The following is a 7,306-nucleotide window of genomic DNA, read 5'->3' as shown; positions in this document are numbered from 1 at the left end:
AGCGCCTCTCTTGCAGAGTCTGCCACTTGAGTTTATTAAACATCTCCGTAACGGTATCACGGTTACCAAATAACCCTGTGACGAAACGCGCCGCTCTTCTTTGGATCTTCTCTATCTCCTCCGTCAACCCGATCTGGTACACTACTGACCATTAAAATTGCTACATCACGAAGATGACGTGCTACAGACGCGAAAGTTAACCGACAGGATGAAGATGCTGAGATATGCAAATGATTAGCTTTTCAGAGCATTCCACACAAGGTTAGAGCCGGTGACGACACCTACAACGTGCTGACATAAGGAAAGTTTCCAACCGATTTCTCATACACAAACAGCAGTTGACCGGCGTTGCCTGGTGAAACGTTGTTGCCATGCCTCGTGTAAGGAGGAGAAATGCGTACCATCATATTTCCGACTTTCATAAAGGTCGAATTGTAGCCTATCGCGATTGCGGTTTACCGTGTCGCGACATTGCTGCTCACGTTGGTCGAGATCCAATGACTGTGAGCAGAATATGGAATCGGTAGGTTAAGGAGGGTAATACGGAACGCTGTGCTGGATCCCAACGGCCTCGTATCACTAGCAGTAGAGATGACAGGCATCTTATCCGCATGGCTGTAACGGATCGTGCAGCCACGTCTCGATCCCTGAGACAACAGATGGGGACGTTTGCAAGACAACAACCATCTGCACGAACAGTTCGACGACGTTTGCAGCAGCATGGACTATCAGCTCGGAGACCATGGCTACGGTTACCCTTCACGCTGCATCACAGACAGGAGCGCCTGCGATGGTGTACTCAACGACGAACCTGGGTGCACGAATGGCAAAACGTCATTTTTTCGGATGAATCCAGGTTCTGTTTACAGCATCATGATGGTCGCATCCATGTTTGGCGACATCGCGGTGAACTCACATCGGATGCATGTATTCTTCATCACCATAGTGGCGTATCACCCAGCGTGATGGTATGGGGTGCCAATGGTTACACGTCTCGGTCACCTCTTGTCCGCACTGACGGCACTTTGAACAGTGGACGTTAAATTTCGGATGTGTTACGACCCGTGGCTCTACCCTTCATTTGATCCCTGCGAAACCCTACATTCCAGCAGGATAATGCATGACCTTATGTTGCAAGTCCTGTACGGGCATTTCTGGATACAGAAAATGTTCGACTGCTGCCCGGCCAGCACATTCTCCAGATCTCTCGCCAATTGAAAACGTCTGGTCAATGCTGGTGGAGCAACTGGCTCGTCACAATATGCCAGTCACTACTCTTGATGAACTGTGGTATCGTGTTGAAGCTGCATGGGCAACTGTACCTGTACACGCCGTGCAAGCTCTGTTTGACTCAATGCCCAGGCGTATCAAGGCCGTTATTACGGCCAGAGGTGATTGTTCTGGGTACTGATAGCTCAGGATCTATGCAACCAAATTGCGTGAATATGTAATCACATGTCAGTTCTAGTATAATATATTTGTCCGATGAATACCCGTTTACCATCTGCATTTCTTCTTGGTGTAGTATGGTCAGTAGTGTATTTCCCAGTCTTGGTATGATAAGGGCCAATTATTGTTGCATAAGGTTCTGATCTCCCTCACGTCTTGTAAGGTGGTCCGTATAAGAAACTTACTCGTGCATTTGTGTCCCATGGTGGATGGCACTCTTAGCGAATTATCACTGATACCATGATGCCCTTTTATCCACATCATCGTGATTTTTCTTGTTACGGCGCTGTGTGTCTACAGTACCACCCTTAATCTGATGCACAGAGTAATTGTTGGTATTACTAACCGTATGATTTCATATAAGCAGCAAGTCTGTGAGAAGAATGATTGTATGTTAGGCGCCAGCGTATCTAAGTCCCTCTAGTACTGCGGCGAGCTTCGCTGCGAGTACCCAGGCTTCCGGAGAAAATTTAAACTGACGACTACGGTGTGTCCGTTCGTCATAATGTGCTCCACCAAAGCGATATGACTTCTTAGTGTTATCCCTAAATACTTAAGCTAATGGAAGCGTAAAATACGGGGAGCGAAAGGCTATTTAGAATTTGTACACAAACTAGATGGCAGTTATAAGAGTCGAGGGGCATGAAAGGGAAGCAGTGGTTGGGAAGGGAGTGAGACAGGGTTGTAGCTTATCCCCGATGTTATTCAATCTATATATTGAGCAAACAGTAAAGGAAACACAAGAAAAATTTTGAGTAGGTGTTAAAATCCACGGAGAAGAAATAAAAACTTTGAGGTTCGTCGACGACATTGTAATTCTGTCAGAGACAGCAACGGACCTGGAAGACCAGTTGAACGGAATGGATAGTGTCTTGAAAGGAAGATATAAGATGAACGTCAACAAAAGCATAACGAGAATAATGGAATGTAGTCGAATGAAGTCGGGTGATGCTGAGAGAATTAGATTAGGTGATGAGACACAAAGTAGTAAATGGGTTTTGCTATTTGGGGAGCAAAATAATTGATGACGATCGAAGCAATGAGGACATAAAATGTAGACTGGCAATGGCAAGGAAATCATTTCTGAAGAAGAGAAATTTGTTAACATCGAGTATAGACTTACGTGTCAGGAAGTCGTTTCTGAAGGTATTTGTATGGAGTGTATCGATGTATGGAAGTGAAACATAGACGATAAATAGTTTGCACAAGAAGAGAATAGGAGCTTTCGAAATGTGGTGCTACAGAAGAATGCTGAAGATGAGATGGGTAGATCACATAACTAATGAGGAGGTATTGAACAGAATTGGTGAGAAGAGAAATTTGTTGCACAACTTGACTGGAAGAAGGGATCAGTTGGTAGGACATGTTCTGAGGCATCAAGGGATCACCAATTTAGCATTGGAGGGCAGCGTGGTGGGTAAAAATCGTAGAGGAAGACGAAGAGATGAGTAAACTAAGAAGATTCAGAAGGGTGTAGGTTGCAGTAGGTACTGGGAGATGAAGCTTGCACAGGATGGAGTAGCATGGAGAGCTGCATCAAACCAGTCACAGGACTGAAGACCACAACAACAACATTCAATTGCTGAGCAAAACTGACCGTTGTTTGGCCCTACGTTGCGTCTGTGAAAAGTTTCGTGACATAAAATTTTAAACTTCATGAAATGCAAAATTTAAAATAAAGAAAATCAACCTAATTAAACTCCAAAGAGAAACTGTGTGCCCGATAAAAACCACATAACTAAAACTCAGTACCGAAGTACATTATTAATGTTGCGTGATGTGAAACACAATGTTTGGCTTTGAATACTCACAGAAATAAATTAATGCTCTACTCGGAAGAAAATAAAACTAAAACTAAACACCTCCCGAACAGGCCCAAAAGTGCCGACCGATCGCCGTGTAATCCTCAGACCAAAGGCGTCACTCGATGGCGATGTTGAGGGGCATGTGGTCAGCACACCGCTCTCCCCGCCGTATGTCAGTTTCCGAGAACGGGAGCCGCTACTTCTCAATCAAGTAGCTCCTCAGTTTGGCTCACAAGGGCTGAGTGCACCCCGCTTGCCAAAAGCGCTCGGTAGACCGGATGGTCACCCTCTAAGTGCTATCCCAGCCCGACAGCGCTTAAATTCGGTGATCTGACGGGAACCGGTGTTACCACTGCGGCAAGGCCGTTGGCTCGGAAGAAAATAACTGTTTGAGATTACAATCATTGTTCACTGAAAATTAATCTGCTTGCTAGCACACTGTTTGCTCAAGAATGCAAGGTGAGATCTATCCGGAAATAAAAGTAACTTACCTCTTCCTTAGCATGCTGTTTTTGTGTCTGGAGCACTGACGTTCACGAAAGCAAACACAAAATAGTAGATGCAGCAGCTAAAGGAAAATAAACTACTCTCTGCTTACTGATTTCTTTCCTTTTGCTTGTCAGAAACAATCTGTAACTTCGTGTGGCGACAAAATATTCAGAACTGTGCTATAAATTGTAACGTATCTACAACAAATAAAGCCTATGTTCGTCAGTGAAATGGACTCGATTAGCAACTTGAGCAATCAGTAATCTGAATCTAACTTGCATTAACACTGTGTGCGAGTTGTTAGGAGTGTCAGTTACACTGCCATTTAAGCCTTCAACAGACCGTTACATGTGAAGCTCAAAACTAACATTTGGATAAGCTATGTGACTGCGTATTTGAATAACAACTTAAAAGTGATACAGGATCTGGGTTGTGCAACGAAATTTATTGGATTAGAAAAATGTTCAAATGTGTGTGAAAAGTTATGGGACTTCACTGCTAAGGTCATCAGTCCCTAAGCGTACACACTACTTAACCTAAATAATCCTAAGGACAAACACACACACCCATGCCCGAGAGAGGACGCTAACCTCCGCCCGGACCAGTCGCACAGTCCATGGATACAGCGCCTTAGACCGCTCGGCTAATCCCATGCGGCTACAGGATTAGAGAATGACATGTTGTGGTGTGTCAGTGTCTCTGTTTTGGCCCTAAGTTTTGCACTCACCTCTTTAAATGACTGCCTTTTTCCAAGTGGTTTACAACAATTCGCACCAGCATGCAGCAGCAGCGGATAAAGCTTATTGTTACTAAGAATGAATTAATAAAAACGAGTTTGCTTGAATCCTGTGAACTATTAAATAAGTAGTAAGAAGGGATTGCATAAATTAAGTCTCTTTAAATGCTTCAGAAATCGTCACGACCAATAATAGTTTGACAAGTATTAAAAATGCCGAAATGCCTGGCAATGACCTTAAGTATAAATAATGGCTGAGTGCCAGATAAACAGATTATTTCAATTTCAAAGTTACACTACCATTTAATAACCGCAGCATATTTATGAATTGGATGTGGAGAATAATTATTATTATTTGGAGGATAAGGAGACTTCTTTAACTGAGAAGTAAAACATGGGAGTATTGCAAACTCTAACAATCACGAGCCTAACCCTGAAATTGTGCTCTACGCTGTGCTTGCGAATTTTACCTTGAATTCGATCTTCAAGCGTGGTTAATCCATCTAAATCTCTCCTGGCCATATAAAAGAAATCAGGCCTTGCGTATGGTAAGATCTGGCATCACCGACGTGGGGGCAGCGTGACACGTCTTCTGTCTCCCAGCTCTCAACCAACACTACTGAATTTTACTCTGGCAGATAGCCCTCGTCTCACAACAATGTGTAGAATCGCACTCCCATGTTTCGCCCTCAGATTGTTACTATCGATATCTGAGTGATTATTTATTTCCATAGAGAATCACAATCTCTCACAATGGAAAGAATAGCCTTAAGTTGGCTATTTTGTTATCGATACTCAATGTAATATTTAATCACAGTAATGGAGGGTTCTGACACACTCCTTAAAAAATCATGGAGGTAGATTTCACGTCAAAGAAAATTGTTCTTGAAAAATTAAACTCCGATTATTGACAAAAAGGACTGTAGAGTATGAGAAAACTCTAACAATTGTGAAAGTCTCCCATTACAAAAATTAGACATCTTAACCAAATTGCGTAATTTGTAACACAATGAAAACAGAGATCGAATTAAGACTTATCATAGAAGTTATTAGTTATCTGAAGGACGAAGATTTCGTTCAAGTAATAGTTCTGACAAACAAATATTTCATTCTCGTGCCTGCCTCGTTACATTTAAAATTACTCTAAAATCTTCTCCATCAATTTAAAGAACGAGAAAGTACTGTAAATGAATTTTAATCTCCATAATAAAGTATTCCAGATAGTTTCTCCCTGATTCACAAATAACAGAACTCATTCTCTGAAAAACTCGGCTGCTCGCTACTGTCTCAAATAAGAATGCACCAGAGCTTCACAACTAACTGACTAGGAAGACAACCACAGATAAAGCTAAGCACAGAGTCAAGGATCTTTTTCGCTACTCAGTGCACTTTCATATTTGTCCCAGTACAGTAAAGGTGAATTATTTACAACAGCAGAAAACATAAGAGAATCTTACAATGGTATTACAATTTCAGAACAGAAATGCAAAATTCGCAAGTACAGGAGTTCCAATACAGGGTGATTCAAAAAGAATACCACAACTTTAGGAATTTAAAACTCTGCAACGACAAAAGGCAGAGCTAAGCACTATCTGTCGGCGAATTAAGGGAGCTATAAAGTTTCATTTAGTTGTACATTTGTTCGCTTGAGGCGCTGTTGACTAGGCGTTAGCGTCAGTTGATGCTAAGATGGCGACCGCTCAACAGAAAGCTTTTTGTGTTATTGAGTACGGCAGAAGTGAATCGACGACAGTTGTTCAGCGTGCATTTCGAACGAAGTATGGTGTTAAACCTCCTGATAGGTGGTGTATTAAACGTTGGTATAAACAGTTTACAGAGAATGGGTGTTTGTGCAAAGGGAAAAGTTCTGGACGGCCGAGAACGAGTGATGAAAATGTAGCACGCATCCAGCAAGCATTTGTTCGCAGCCCAAGAAAATCGACTCTCAGAGAGCTGCAAATTCCACAATCAACTGTATGGAGAGTCCTACGAAAAAGGACGGAGCGCCACCACATTGGCACTTATCTGTCCGTAACTACCTGAACGTCAACTACCCGAGGCGATAGATCGGCCGCCAGGCAGCCCGTGACATCACTGGCCTCCAAGAAACCCTGATCTTACCCCCTGCGATTTTTTCTTATGGGGGTATGTTAAGGATATGGTGTTTCGGCCACCTCTCCCAGCCACCATTGATGATTTGAAACGAGAAATAACAGCAGCTATCCAAACTGTTACGCCTGATATCCTACAGAGAGTGTGGAACGAGTTGGAGTATCAGGTTGATATTGCTCGTGAGTCTGGAGGGGGCCATATTGAACATCTCTGAACTTGTTTTTGAGTGAAAAAAAACCCTTTTTAAATACTCTTTGTAATGATGTATAACAGAAGGTTATATTATGTTTCTTTCATTAAATGCACATTTTTAAAGTTGTGGTATTCTTTTTGAATCACCCTGTATTTAAGTGCTGTTTGACAAAATGGGATTAGCGGTCTGGCGTGACCTTACAGTAGCTACTTTCCTGTCGTTTACCTGAAGTAATTTAGGGAAACCACGGAAAATCTAAATCAGGATGGCCGGATAGAAGTTGGAGCCTCCATCTTGAGAAATGAGGCCAGAGGCCAGTCTGTCTAAAACAGTGCAGCCTCATTCACAAGTAAAAAATTAATGCAGTCAGGTGTTTTTCTTTCAAGTACCGGTAAGTGATTAAAAAGTTGGTGTTACGCAGGTTCTCAACAGGAACGGATCCAAGATTTTTTTATCGCTGTTCACAAGTTGCCATTAGTATTCCAGGATTCCGCTATTAAAAATACTTCCTACCCCCCCCCC

The 7,306-nt window shown here is 42.6% G+C and overlaps 1 pseudogene; it reads right to left on the bottom strand.

Moving 5' to 3' along the window:
- Positions 1–3,508: 3,508 nt before the first annotated feature.
- On the bottom strand, positions 3,509–3,625 carry LOC124790419 (annotated as a pseudogene).
- Positions 3,626–7,306: the final 3,681 nt, after the last annotated feature.

The sequence above is a fragment of the Schistocerca piceifrons genome, chromosome 3 (assembly GCF_021461385.2).
Source record: "Schistocerca piceifrons isolate TAMUIC-IGC-003096 chromosome 3, iqSchPice1.1, whole genome shotgun sequence".
Lineage (NCBI taxonomy): Eukaryota > Metazoa > Arthropoda > Insecta > Orthoptera > Acrididae > Schistocerca > Schistocerca piceifrons.
The sequence above is the reverse complement of the archived record's forward strand: the minus strand, read 5'-3'. Positions and strand labels throughout refer to the sequence as shown.